The sequence below is a fragment of the Choloepus didactylus genome, chromosome 12, assembly GCF_015220235.1.
Source record: "Choloepus didactylus isolate mChoDid1 chromosome 12, mChoDid1.pri, whole genome shotgun sequence".
Classification (NCBI taxonomy): domain Eukaryota; kingdom Metazoa; phylum Chordata; class Mammalia; order Pilosa; family Megalonychidae; genus Choloepus; species Choloepus didactylus.
Genome location: NC_051318.1, coordinates 9,318,746 through 9,333,681, shown reverse-complemented (window position 1 = coordinate 9,333,681; position 14,936 = coordinate 9,318,746). Strand labels below are relative to the sequence as shown.

The 14,936-nt window shown below is 47.2% G+C and overlaps 1 non-coding gene across 1 annotated transcript; it reads right to left on the bottom strand.

Annotated features, from left to right (window-relative positions):
* Positions 1-11,019: 11,019 nt before the first annotated feature.
* On the bottom strand, positions 11,020-11,093 carry TRNAN-GUU. Its single transcript has one exon. It is a non-coding gene; the product is annotated as a tRNA-Asn (tRNA).
* Between the last annotated feature and the right edge of the window lie 3,843 nt (positions 11,094-14,936).

Genomic DNA, 14,936 nt, shown 5'->3' with positions numbered 1-14,936 from the left:
GTGGGTGCCCTGCTGCAGGTAAGGAGTCACCCCTCGTTTGTGGGCTCAGAATCAGGTGTTCTCAACGAACTTGGCTGTGTCTCTCTGGCCACCTTCTGCTTTTCACCACCTTGAGCTCCACAGCAGCTGTGATGGTTGGGTTCATGTGTCAACTTGGCTAGGTGGCCTAGCTGTCTGGTCAAGTGGGCACTGGCCTGACGATTCCTGTGAGGCTATTTGAGGCTGGTTGGTTTGTCGGATCATCAGTCAATTGACTGCAGCTGACTGATGATTCATCAAGGGGCGTGCTTCCACAGTGAGAGAATGTAATTGGCTGGATTTGGTCCGGGTGATCAGTTGGAGGCTTATAAGCCGGACAGTTAGAGAACCTTCACTTCTTCTTCAGCTGCTCAGTGAAGCTTTTCCTGGGGAGCTCGTCGAAGTTGCCAGTTCGTTTCCTGAGGAGTTTGTCAAAGTTGTCGGTTCGTTTCCTGAGTTCTTCAAAGTTGCCGGTTCGTTTCCTGAGGAGTTCGTCAAAGTTGTCGGTTCGTTTCCCGAGGAGTTTGTCGGACGTCTTCCTTGGAGTTGACAGCTTGTTGACGGCTCTGCAGAATTTGGACTCGTGCGCTCCCGCAGTTGCGTGAGTCACTTTTACAATTTGATAATAAGAGACATCTCTCATTGATTCTGTTTCCAAGGAGAACCCTAACTAATACAACTTGGTACCGAGAGTGGTTCTTGAGAAACGGAATCTTAAAATGGGCTTTTACAACTTGTTTTCTACTCTGATTAGATTCAGAGGCACTAATGACTCTATTTCCAATAATCAAGAGGGTACTAAGAGTCCATGGCAGGAGTTGGCAAAGGAAATACGCAAAATAGCACCATTTGATTCTCCTAATTGTGCTCTAGTACGAAGCGAGGCTCTGGGTGACAGCGTTTTCGACACTTTCACAGAGTTTTGCAGTATTAAGAAGTATAATGATGTTGGCTGGCTGCTCTTAGATACTTTGGATACAGTTGTAAGAGAAAGGGATGAGCTAAAGGCTTCAAATTCAAAACTTGAATGCCGTATGACAGATGTAAAGAGTTCCATCTGTGCCCTGAAAGAAAATCTTATTTCCTGTGCCCGCAGACTGGAGGTTTCTGAAAATCAGACGCAGTCTCTTATTGTGCGAGTAGCACATTTACAGCGTAAACTAAAATCTCAACCTCTCAGGGTGTCTGCTGTTAAAGTAAAGGCATTGATTGGAAAAGAATGGGACCCAGAAACTTGGGATGGAGACATATGGATTGATAATAATGACAGTGAGGACATTGGAACCCTGGATTCTGCTGGGTCATTGTTAGATTTACCTGTAGAGGGCTGTCCTGGGGAAACAGCTTCTCTGCCTCCAGTCTGCCCTAAGGAGCCTGCCACGCAACTCCCACCTAAGGAGATTGACCCTTCAATGCCTGCTAATCTTGTAATCACCTCCCCTGAGGAAGCAGCCCTCACTCTTTCGTCTGGAGAGACTAATCCTGTTTTAAGAGATGAAAATGCAACAGAGTGCCCTGAGGTGAATGGCTTGAGAGATAATTCTAACTCTTTTCATGACCCACCCCCACCACCAGTTTTTGCTTCAAGACCTATAACTAGGCTCAAGTCCCAACAAGCCCCAAAGGGTGAGGTACAAAGTGTGACCCATGAGGAAGTACGCTATACTCCAAAGGAACTGTATGAGTTTTCCAACTTATACAGACAGAAACCAGGGGAATATGTGTGGGAATGGATATTGAGAGTGTGGGATAATGGTGGAAGGAATATAAGGTTGGATCAGGCTGAATTTACTGATATGGGCCCACTAAGCAGAGATTCTGCATTCAATGTTGTAGCTCGAGGGGTTAGAAAGGGTGTTAACAGTTTGTTTGGGTGGCTGGCTGAAACATGGATCAAAAGGTGGCCGGCATTACCAGAAGTTGAAATGCCAGAACTGCCCTGGTATAATGTGGAGGAGGGGATTCAAAGGCTTAGAGAGATTGGAATGTTAGAGTGGATTTATCATGGAAAACCTGCTCACACAGTCCTGGAATGTCCAGAGGACACACCTTTTACCAGGACTGTAAGGAATAAATTTGTGAAACTAGCTCCATCATCCCTGAAGAGCTCTGTAGTCGCCCTTCTCTGTAGGTCAGATATTACTGTAGGAACTGCTGTCACTGAGCTGGAATCCTTAAACACAATGGGGATAATCGGGTCCCGAGTCAGCAGAAGCCAAGTGGCTGCAGTTAATCGCCACAGACAAGGTGGACAGGGCTACCATAATGTAAAACAGGCTCAAAGTAGCAATCAAAATAATATGACTCGCAGAGACTTATGGCGTTGGCTAGTGGATCATGGAGTACCAAGTAGTAAAATAGATGGGCAATCGACTAAATTCTTGTTTGAACTATATAAGCAGAAGAATTCTAGGCCACGTGAACAAAAATCTCCCTTGAATTACAAAAACAGAGAGTCACGGCCCCTTAATCAATTCCCAGACTTGAGACAGTTTACAGATCCAGAGCCTCTTGAATGAAGGGAAGGCCGGGTACCCTTGGAGAAGGACCCTGTCACACTGCCAAAAATTTACACTGTTAATCTTCCTCCCAGCCTTCCCCAGGGGGACCTACGGCCTTTTACCAGGGTGACTGTGCATTGGGGAAAAGGAAATGATCAGATATTTCGTGGATTATTAGACACTGGGTCAGAAGTGACATTAATTCCCGGAGACCCAAAACGTCACTCTGGTCCACCAGTCAGAGTTGGGGCTTATGGAGGTCAGATGATTGATGGAGTTTTAGCCCAGGTCCGTCTCACAGTGGGTCCAGTGGGTCCCCGGACCCATTCTGTGGTTATTTCCCCAGTGCCGGAATGCATAATTGGAATAGACATACTCAGCAACTGGCAGAATCCTCACATTGGTTCCCTGACTCCTGGAGTGAGGGCTATTATGGTGGGAAAGGCCAAGTGGAAGCCACTAGAGCTGCCTCTGCCTAGCAAAGTAGTGAACCAGAAGCAATACCGGATTCCTGGAGGGATTGCAGAGATTAATGCCACTCTTAAGGACTTGAAGGATGCAGGGGTGGTGATTCCCACCACATCCCCATTCAACTCTCCTATTTGGCCTGTGCAGAAAACAGATGGGTCTTGGAGGATGACTGTGGATTATCGTAAGCTTAACCAGGTGGTGACTCCAATTGCAGCTGCTGTCCCAGATGTGGTATCATTGCTTGAGCAAATCAACACATCCCCTGGTACCTGGTATGCAGCTATTGATCTGGCAAATGCTTTTTTCTCAATTGCTGTCAGCAAGGACCACCAGAAACAGTTTGCATTTAGCTGGCAAGGCCAGCAGTTTACATTCACCGTGCTACCTCAGGGTTATATCAACTCTCCAGCCCTATGTCATAATATTGTCCGCAGGGATCTTGATCATTTCTCCCTCCCACAAGACATCACACTGGTCCATTATATTGATGATATCAAGTTGATTGGACCTAGTGAGCAAGAAGTAGCAACTACTCTAGATTTGTTGGTAAGGTATTTGCGTGGCAGAGGATGGGAGATAAATCCAACAAAAATACAAGGCCCTTCCACCTCAGTAAAATTTCTAGGTGTTCAGTGGTGTGGGGCCTGTCGAGATATTCCTTCTAAGGTGAAGGATAAGCTGCTGCATCTGGCCCCTCCTACAACCAAAAAAGAGGCACAACGTTTAGTTGGCCTCTTTGGGTTTTGGAGACAACATATTCCTCATTTAGGTGTGCTACTCCGGCCCATTTACCGAGTGACTAGAAAAGCTTCTAGTTTTGAGTGGGGACCGGAGCAAGATGAGGCTCTGCAACAGGTCCAGGCTGCTGTGCAAGCTGCTCTGCCACTTGGACCATATGATCCAGCTGATCCAATGGTGCTGGAAGTGTCAGTGGCAAATAGAGATGCTGTTTGGAGCCTTTGGCAGGCTCCTATAGGAGAATCACAACGCAGGCCCTTAGGATTTTGGAGTAAAGCTTTACCATCCTCTGCAGACAACTACTCTCCATTTGAGAAACAACTGTTGGCCTGCTACTGGGCCTTAGTAGAGACAGAACGCTTAACCATGGGCCACCAAGTTACCATGAGACCTGAGTTACCTATCATGAGCTGGGTGTTATCTGACCCACCAAGCCATAAAGTTGGGCGTGCACAGCAGCACTCCATCATAAAATGGAAATGGTATATACGAGATAGAGCTCGAGCAGGTCCTGAAGGTACAAGTAAGTTACATGAGGAAGTGGCCCAAATGCCCATGGCCCCCACTCCTTCCACCTTACCTTTTCTTGCCCAGCCCACAGCTATGGCATCTTGGGGAGTTCCTTACAGTCAGTTGACTGAGGAAGAGAAGACTCGGGCCTGGTTTACAGATGGTTCTGCACGATATGCAGGTACCACCCGAAAGTGGACAGCTGCAGCACTGCAGCCCCTTTCTGGGATATCCCTGAAGGACAGTGGTGAGGGGAGGTCCTCCCAGTGGGCAGAACTTCGAGCAGTGCACCTGGTTGTTCACTTTGCTTGGAAAGAGAACTGGCCAGAGGTGCGTCTGTATACTGATTCCTGGGCTGTTGCTAATGGTTTGGCTGGATGGTCAGGGACTTGGAAGGAACATGATTGGAAGATTGGTGACAAAGAAGTCTGGGGAAGGGGTATGTGGATAGACCTTTCTGAGTGGGCAAACAACATGAAGATATTTGTGTCCCATGTGAATGCTCACCAGAGGGTGACTTCAGCAGAAGAAGGTTTTAATAACCAAGTGGATAAAATGACCCGTTTGGTGGATACCAATCAGCCTCTTTCCCCAGCAACTCCTGTCATTGCCCAATGGGCTCATGAACAAAGTGGTCATGGTGGTAGGGATGGAGGTTATGCATGGGCTCAGCAACATGGACTTCCACTCACCAAGGCTGACCTGGCCACAGCCACTGCTGAGTGTCCAATTTGCCAGCAGCAGAGACCCACACTCAGTCCCCGATATGGCACCATTCCTCGGGGTGATCAGCCTGCTACCTGGTGGCAGGTTGATTACATCGGACCACTTCCATCATGGAAAGGGCAGCGATTTGTTCTTACTGGAATAGACACATACTCCGGATATGGGTTTGCCTTCCCTGCACGACATGCTTCTGCCAAAACTACAATACGTGGACTTACAGAATGCCTCATCCACCGTCATGGTATTCCACACAGCATTGCTTCGGACCAAGGAACCCACTTCACAGCAAATGAAGTGAGGGGATGGGCACATGCTCATGGAATTCTGTGGTCTTACCATGTTCCCCATCATCCAGAAGCAGCTGGGTTGATAGAACGGTGGAATGGCCTATTGAAGACTCAATTACGGCGCCAACTAGGTGGCAATACCTTGCAGGGCTGGGGCAGTGTTCTCCAGGAGGCTGCGTATGCTCTGAATCAGCGTCCACTCTATGGTGCTGTTTCTCCCATAGCCAGGATTCATGGGTCCAGGAATCAAGGGGTGGAAACAGGAGTAGCACCACTCACTATCACTCCTAGTGATCCACTAGGGAAATTTTTGCTTCCTGTCCCTGCAAGTTTAAGCTCTGCTGGTCTACAGGTCTTGGTTCCAAAAGGAGGAGTGCTTCCACCAGGAAACACAACAATAATCCCATTGAACTGGAAGTTAAGGCTGCCACCTGGCCACTTTGGGCTTCTTATGCCTCTGAATCAACAGGCAAGTAAGGGGATTACTGTACTGGCTGGGGTGATTGATCCTGACTATCAAGGGGAAATAGCACTGCAACTACACAATGGAAGTAAAGAAGAGTTTTCCTGGCATACAGGAGATCCCCTGGGGCGTCTCTTAGTACTACCATGCCCCGTGATTCAAGTCAATGGAAAACTGCAACAACCCAATCCAGGCAGGGCTACCAATGGCCAAGAAACTTCAGGAATGAAGGTTTGGGTCACCCCACCAGACAAAGAACCACGGCCAGCTGAAGTGCTTGCTGAGGGTAAAGGGAACATGGAATGGGTAGTGGAAGAAGGTCGTGATAAATACGAACTACGGCCACGTGACCAGTTACAGAAACGAGGACTATGATGATATGAATATTTCCTCCTCGTTTTGTGATGATTATGTTTGTATTTGCCTGTGAAGAAAATATTTTTGCTTTCTTCTCTGTCTTATCCCCTTATCATATGGCATAAGCTGTAACGTTCATTTTGAAGATATGGTTTTAGGTGATGTGTACAACTGCCAAGTTGACAAGGGGTGGACTGTGATGGTTGGGTTCATGTGTCAACTTGGCTAGGTGGCCTAGCTGTCTGGTCAAGCGGGCACTGGCCTGACGATTCCTGTGAGGCTATTTGAGGCTGGTTGGTTTGTCGGATCATCAGTCAATTGACTGCAGCTGACTGATGATTCATCAAGGGGCGTGCTTCCACAGTGAGAGAATGCAATTGGCTGGATTTGGTCCGGGTGATCAGTTGGAGGCTTATAAGCCGGACAGTTAGAGAACCTTCACTTCTTCTTCAGCTGCTCAGTGAAGCTTTTCCTGGGGAGCTCGTCGAAGTTGCCAGTTCGTTTCCTGAGGAGTTTGTCAAAGTTGTCGGTTCGTTTCCTGAGTTCTTCAAAGTTGCCGGTTCGTTTCCTGAGGAGTTCGTCAAAGTTGTCGGTTCGTTTCCCGAGGAGTTTGTCGGACGTCTTCCTTGGAGTTGACAGCTTGTTGACGGCTCTGCAGAATTTGGACTCGTGCGCTCCCGCAGTTGCGTGAGTCACTTTTACAATTTGATAATAAGAGACATCTCTCATTGATTCTGTTTCCAAGGAGAACCCTAACTAATACAGCAGCTCTTTCCCCATGAGTCTTCCCTTGGGGCACCCGGGAGGGGAGGTGCTGAAAGGCACGCCAGGGGCTTCTCAGCAAAATGCATGAAAAGACACCTATTAACTTCTGCGAGATAGCAAAACTGCTAAGTGACAATAAATCTGGTGCTGGAGAAGTTTAAAATAATCAGGTTAGACCTAACCACAGAAGCAAGAGGTCACAAGGGAAGAAGGAACTCCTATGAAATACTAAAAATCTCAAAATCCAAATGCATTTTCTGTTTAGTTATTGCAGGCACTTAATTTGCTTGGTAAAGCCCCCCTCTTGCCAGCTTTCTCTTTCTTTTAGCCTTCCCACTGGGCTTGGAGGCAGAGATTTTCTCTGTAAATTGAGGAGGTTCAAGGGTCTCTACAACTCCCCTGGTATCTAATGCTTTCCTCAGCTCCAAGGCAAAGTCAACCAGCCTTTTCAGGTGGGCGGCAAAACGTTTGCAGTTGTAACTGGTGCCCAGTGGCTGTGGAACTTGTGGTTGCTGTAAAGAAACCGCATTCTTGGTTATTCACAGTGAAATTCTATATTTAAAGCTTGTCAGCTCTATATTAGGTCTTATTCATTGCAGATTTTCACCTACATAGTATTTCCAATGACCAGATTAGATGACGCTCATGTATCACTGAATATATTGTGCAATTAAATAAATAAACCATCATTATGCTCACACACACAAAAGGAAGTTTACTCAGTTTATTACTAAGGTAGTGGAGGATTTCCTTATTTTGAAGTGTGTCTATTTGATTTACTTGTTTGTGAATAACGACTGTGGCATCTTTGACAGATAAAAATTTTTTGTTGTTTTGTTTTTACTAAAAAAAAAATCAAAACAGTGTAAAATGGCTCCGTTCCTGTGAATGAGTATCTAAAATATGGCAATTTTCTGGATGTCATTAAGGTCATTCACAAGTTAAGAATTATAAATTGGTAGCTGCTGATGGGACAAATCCCCGGGGAAGTGATTCTGAAAGGATCGATGTATGAAAGCCCCGGACATCCAGCCATTCCTGATTGTAACCATAAAATATTAACTATTAAAATGTCAAGGCAGCCCTTTTTGTCTCAAGTTCTTTATTGCTTGAGATAATATGATTTTATATATCTACTTAATTGCTTCAACATAAAAAAAGATCAAAACTGGTTTCCCTTTTGGTGACTTATCAATAGTATGAGACTATTCTGATTCTTTGTGTTAACTTAACGTCTTCAGTTTAGTAATTTTTCCTAAACACTTTGCATCTGACATGCTTTATGTCTTTGTCAGTAATTAAAATACAAATACAACAAATAAAATGTGAAGACAGGGCTTCAAAATCTGGGGCAAAGCACTCTGCTCCCGAGGGCCTGTGACTGCGTTGGATATAGCAAACAGAATTTTATCTGCGAATATGTTCGTTTTGGGGAGAGGGTCTTTAGATTCCCCTTCAGATGTTCACAGGGCTCCATGGACCCCTAAGGTAGTCTCTTGGGAAGTTTAACTTAAATAAATGAAGTTTAACACAAACTTAAAATGAAGTTTAACTTTTATTTCTGGGACTAGGTTCTATATTCAGGATGAACACCATGGTAGAGAACCAGTCAGAAGTAAGGATAAGCTAAGAGAATGGACAATTTATAATTTTTATTTTTTTTTAATTTCTTTGAAATCTTTCCCACATTTGCAATATCTCTTAATAGTACCACCATTTTCTGGGTCACTCTGGTAGAATGAATTAGGCACTCCAACAAAAGACATGTTCGCAATCTTAGTCTGCGTTCCTGTGGGTGGGAGCCCATTTGTAAATAGGACTCTCTGAAGACGTATTGTCCTTTAAGGTGTGGTCTCATTTGTGGATAGGCTCTTCTGAAGACCTTATTAAAGTGTGGCCAAACTGAATCAAGGCAGGCCTTAATCTGTGTTACTGGAGGCCTTATAAAGAGAAGCCAGAAGTCAACAGAAACCAGAAACCAGAAGATTCCAGAAGATGTGGAAGCCCAAGGTTCAAAGAAAGCCACAGGAGACCAAGCCCATTGCCATGTGACAAAGGACTACCATCACCACAACCCAACAGACTTCGGGGAGAAAGAGGGGTCTGTCAGGACCTTGATGTTGAACTTAGCCTTCAAAACCATGAGATGATAAATGCTTGTCCAGGCCAACCCATCGTGTGATATTTGTCATGGCAACCCTGGCAAACCAGGACTGTCACCCAAGCTCTCCACACAGCCATCACCCTTGACGTTTCTGTCACTAAGTCTTGTCCACTCTTCCCCTGACTTGCATCTGTGCCCACCCTGGCCTGGACCCTCATTGCCTCTCTCCTTGAGAATATAATTGCCTCCAAAGTGTTCTCTCTTTTCTTTACTTCTTTCCCCTAAAGGCTGTTTTCTGGCCTGTCTAGACCTCTCAGGGTTGTTTCAAATGCTCCATGAAGACACGAGTCCATCCCGTGTTGATCTCCTTCTTCACTGCCTGGAACACTGCCTGGCCTCACAGATACACTTCATCATGTGCCTTTTCACCTAACCGTCCACCTCCGTTGAACATCCCCTGCTAAGGCAGGTGTGGCACACTAGGGGCGAGGTGGGCAGCGGTGTGGATGACGGCATGGGCCTCCTCTTGGGAGGTCACATGCCAATGAGGGTGAGGAGGAGCTCCCTGGTTTCCGAGGAGGGGCAGACTAAGGTAGCATCCGGGAGGGCTTCCTTGAGAAGGCAACTGCTCAGCAAACGTTACCGGTGTAAGTGGGATGGAGGTGGAGAAGGGCACATCAGGGCAAGAGGAAAGGATCCGGGGCTGTAAGACAGCTTGGGCCATTCGAGGACTCCCTGGTAAGTGCTTAAAACTACGTGAAGGTTTTGCATGGGAACATGGTAGGAAACGAGGCCCTTGGGTGCCAAGCTCAAGAATTTGAACTTTATTCAGAAGGAAAGCCTATGGGAGTCTAGAATTATCGTTGATAATGGAAAATGGTCTCTGTCTTCAAGGAGTGTATAACCTAGTGTAAATATATTCAGCTTCAAGGTGGAAATATTGCACCTTCTTTATCTTGGAAATGTTAGACTAGATTTGAATAGGTATAAATTATCTTTTGACCTAATCCTCCCCCAACCCACATTCACTTGTTTTCAATGGAAGGCAGCCCAAAGTGCAGATGGAAAGTTTGGAATTTAAATGGGCATTGGAAAGGCCCCTACCTAAGAACCCTTCTCTGGGTCTACCTGTTACTCACCTGTAAGTACAACGAAATTTCTTGTTTAGGGCTCCTAACTAGACAACAGAGGATATTTTGCAATTAGCAATTATTTGGTAAATGATTGTCATCGAGCATTTGCCTCGGCATTAAAGATCACCCAGCCTAGTGACTCAGCTATTCCTTCTTTCAGGTCTCTAAACTCTACTTATCATGATAAGTAGCTCCCAGAGACAAAGCACCTACCGCATGCCCTCAGTTTTGTCAGAAATGATAGTATCATATTATTAGGTGATTTTCTATCTTTACAGAAGTCTTATGCGAACTGTCTGCTTGAAAAATATTGTGTCCTCTGTAAAACTAGAGTTGAAAATATTTCATCCTAGACCTTTTAACAGGTACCCATACAAACAATTTCTGAGTGAGTTTAATTTCAGGGAAAATCTGTCAGCAATCTAAAGCTTTGATGCTTCGATGCAAGTCCTTGATCCAAAAGCTGTAACAGGGCTTAGCTAAATAGCTCCTGAAGATACTTCTAGATGACTGCTCTTGAACGTTTTCATCTGAAAGCTTCCTCAAATCCTTTCGGAAGTAGATAAGGCAGTATTGAATAACTACAACAGCTTTTGGTGGGATGCCCGAGTTTTCTGAATGAAACCAATGCTATTTATTTATTCATTCATTTGCCTTATCAACAAGCAGTTGTGTTGTTTTTTTGCCATTTCAGAGACTTCCGCGGTGAACCTTCCAGGGCAGACGTCCTGAAGCACACGTGCAAACCTCCCTCGAGTATACTTTGGTATTCCCTTAGTATTCCTATTGGATTGCCAATTCATCTGGCCCGCAGTTTAGACGGAGCGTCACCCCGAGGTCCACCCGCACTATGCGGGAGTGTAACACGGTCACATCGTTTCCCGTTTGATGGAGTGTCTCACGGTTCCACCCTTAAAATAGAGGTTAGCTCGGGAAAAGACACCGCCGTCCCTGGGTGGGCTCGAACCACCAACCTTTCGGTTAACAGCCGAACGCGCTAACCGATTGCGCCACAGAGACCCGGCTGTGAAGAGCCTTCCGTGCTGCCTGCAGTGTGTCTCGGAGGCGGCGGCGCGGGAGGCCCGGGCGCGCGGGATCGGTGCGCGGGGCGGGGCAGTGGGGCCCCCGCCGCGCCTGCCGAGAGGAGGCCGCGGGTCCGGGGTCGCGGCGACCCCCGCGCTCGGGGAAGAGCCGGGCCGGGAGCGGCGCAGGGCTGAGGCCGGGCCGTGTCTGCCGCCTTGTTTGGGGTGTGCGTTCCTGCGCTCCCGCCCGCCTTGGAGAGGTTTTCCCTCCTCACCGTCCCCGGGGCAGCTGCAGCAGCGCGGGGCGGGGCGCACCTGGTCAGGGACCGTGTCTGCACTTCGTACACAGCAAGGGCAAGGTTTTCTTCACCCAAGGACCAATTGTACCCCTTTGGGGCGCTCGGGCCTGGCTTCGGGGGCGTCGGAAAGGGCCTTATGGGCGGGGTGAGGCCCGTAAGTGTGGAAACGCCAGTGCGGGCTTCCCCTTCCCCTGACTTCTCAGTGTAGCCCGTTGAAATGTAGGGTGCCTCACCCCCATATCCGTGAAGGGGGATGGGGCACCCAGGGGCATTCGCTGTGCTGCACCTTAGAGAGGTGAGGGAAAAAACCCCTGCTTCCATTTTCCTTCTGGACTAACCCTATCACAAGGGCTCCTTTGGGACCCTCTTCCCGGTCTCCTCTGTGGTGGTTTCGAGCTGTGTGCACCCCATAAAAACTTGCTCTCAAACCCGATCCATTCCTGTGGGTGCAGACCCGTTGTCAGTAGGACCCCTTGATGAGGCTACTTCAGTTAGGGCCACCTCAATCAGGATGGGTCTAACCCTCTTGCTGGAGTCCTTTATAGGCGGAATAAAATTCAGACACAGACACAGGCAGAGGAGGCAAGAAGCTGCACCGGGAGGAGCCGGGCGGAGCCGGGAGAGGCCGCCGTGCGCCATGCCCTGTGCCGAGCTGGGGGCCGAGGTCCCGGAGCCAGCCCCAGACACCGCAGTCCTGGGAGAGAGAGCACCCCTTGACGGTGCCGTGGCTTGGACTTTCTTTTAGCCTCAAAATCGTGAGCCAATAAATTCCCATTGTTTACACCACCACTTTCATGGTATTTTCTTGAGCAGCCCAGAAGCTAAAACAGAGAGTGGAATTCAGCCTGGTTCTCCACTTGGTAAACCCGGTTCCGTGCATTCCCTGTCCTCTCCTGGCTCCACTACACCTCGGAGGGCCCTGCTTTTGAATCTGGATTCTGCCTCCCTCCTTTTCTTGCCTCTTCCCAGCAAGAGCCAGGCTCCGCGTCAGCAGGAGGACACCTGGGTCAAGGCACCCGCCTCTGGTAAAAGGGGTGCGGGTTGGGGGGCTTTCCCAAGTGGGGCCTGTGCATGCCCAGAGAGGAGGCGGAGGGGCGTCTCCCGAGTGGGACCATCGAGAGCTCCTGTTTTCCCTTGTCTTTCTCATGTTTGCTGGGCAACCTTTGGAGTCAGTCATATTTATCCTGGTTCTTTAGGATACAGGGTGCTCCTATGGGGTGCTTGTGAGTGGCCAGCGGGCGAAAGAAGGACTTGGAATATTGGAGTGGATAATGCTTCCCAGACTGCCTTTTTGAAAGTTAACTTAAAATTATGCTAACTTAATGGAACTTTGGACACATTTTTAGTTTCTTCTTAACAACTGTGAGAATGTCTTTAAATGTTTACACAATGATCTCTTTCTTTTTCTGTTATCTTTTTTTCAAAGGCACAGTGAGATCTTTCAGACGTATAAGGAACAGAACTAAACTTATTTTTAAATAATTCCATTAAATTTCTCTTTTGATACCTTATTCCTCTGCTGCCAGAAGCACAAGCTGGGTCTGCCCTCCGTCCCCTTCCTGGATTGTTTCCAGTGCTCAGGTGTTGGGGGAGGTGGCTCAGGGGCTCACGTGCACGCAGGTGGCCCCACCGCAGGCCCCCGTGGCTCCCCAGGGCCTCCCTTGCTTGAAGTTGGCTTCCTCTCGTCGGACACTCCACAGAGCATTCTTTCCCTCAGGCCTGGGGTCACTGGAGAAGCTGGTGCCCCTGTTCTTGTCACCCCACTTCATCCTGCACCCTCCCTCCCCGGATCATGGGCTCTGCAGGTGGCTGTGGGCTTCAGAGGCCCCTGCGAGGATGACTGGAAGGAAAACAAAGGGGAGAGCAGCTCGGCCTGCTTTGGGACCCCAAGGCCCACCTGAAAGTCTGAGGATGTCCTTCCAATCATACTTCCGTGAAAATACGCTCTCATTTCCTCTGCCAGCCGAGCTCCGGAGTCTCTCTTTCTCCATATTCTTGTGGGTGCAATGGTTTTCCCAAAGGAACAAAACATTGTTAGGCCAACCATGCTGAAAAAATTGTGAGCTCTAGGCATTCCAGGAGACGAACGGTTCTGGCCACTGGAAGACACTCTCAGATCGGAGCTGCCGCTGGAGTATACACTTTATGAGGACAGGGATTTTAGTCTACTCTGCTCCCTGCTCTATACCCAACACCAAGAACAGTGCCTGGCACATGGCAGGAGCTCTATAATTCTACCTGCTGAATCGGTGAGGAACTGAGCACCATAAACCATAAGGTAAACTGGAAAAAAAAATTATTAGAACATGGCAGGAAAATTAAATCCCTAATGTATAAGTAGCTCTTATCAAGTAATATGGAAGAAACTTATTTATAACCCATCTAAAGTCAAACCAAACAGGGCCATGAATGGAAAATTCTCCAAAGACAACTCATGCATGACCAGTAAAATCAAAGTTTAGCCTCCCTAGTAATCAAAATCAAAATTACATGAAATAAACTTGTCCTTTTCCCAAATGGCAAAGAGGAAAGAGAGATAATAGGAAAATGCCATCCAGGGTATAGGAGAGGGCCACTTTGCCCAGGACTGTTGAGAGTAAAATGGGTAAATTATTTCTGGATAGCAGCTTGGTGATATGAACATGAAACAACGCTAGGCTCTCTCGTCCTGGAAATTCTACGTTGGGAAATGATCCTAAGGCAATGATCAGAGACATGATCAAAGTTTTAAGTATATCATCACAGCATTATTTATAACAATGATAAATAGGAAACAGCCTAAATGTCAAGCAGCAGGAGAAAATGATAAATAAATTGTGGTCCATTTGGAGACTAGAGTATTAATTATACAGACATCAAAAAGAACGTATTCACGGAATATTTGAAAACATATGGCCATGATAAATGTTAAGTTAAAAAAAAAAAAAAGACAGGACAGACAGGACACAGCACTGTATAATCATAAAAAGAATGCTTTCAAAGAATATTTAATAACATGGTCATGATAAAATGTTAAGTTAAAAGGTACGATGGAGAACTGGATGATCATGATAACTCAAAGTTACATAGTTCTTTTGATGTGCTGGTGCCATGTGAGACACTTCATATGTGTCACCTCGTTTAATCTTCCTTGCAGCTCTGGTTGGTGGCAGCTGTCAGTTTCTCCAATTTTGCAAAGAGAGCAGTTTGTTCCAGGCTCCCCAGCTCAAGTGGCAGGGCCAGGGTACAGACTTGGGAGTTGGGCCCCAAGAACCATTATACCCCCAGCCTCTGGCATGGCATCCACGTGTGAACATGGATTTGGTGTATATGTGCACATGTGTGTGTGGTGTTTGGAAAATTCTTCAGTGTATGATTAGTGGTTATCTCTGGGTGGTTACTTCTGTTTTCCTCTTCATCCTTTTTCATTATTTTCTCAGGTGTTGCAGCAGGTGATAGTCTTGTGGGGCTGGGATTGGAAGCGGCAGCATTTCCCTAAATTGCAGATAGGGGGTGGTAGGGGGTTGTGCTCGAGCCACCTTGTGAGGGGTGACGGGGACGGG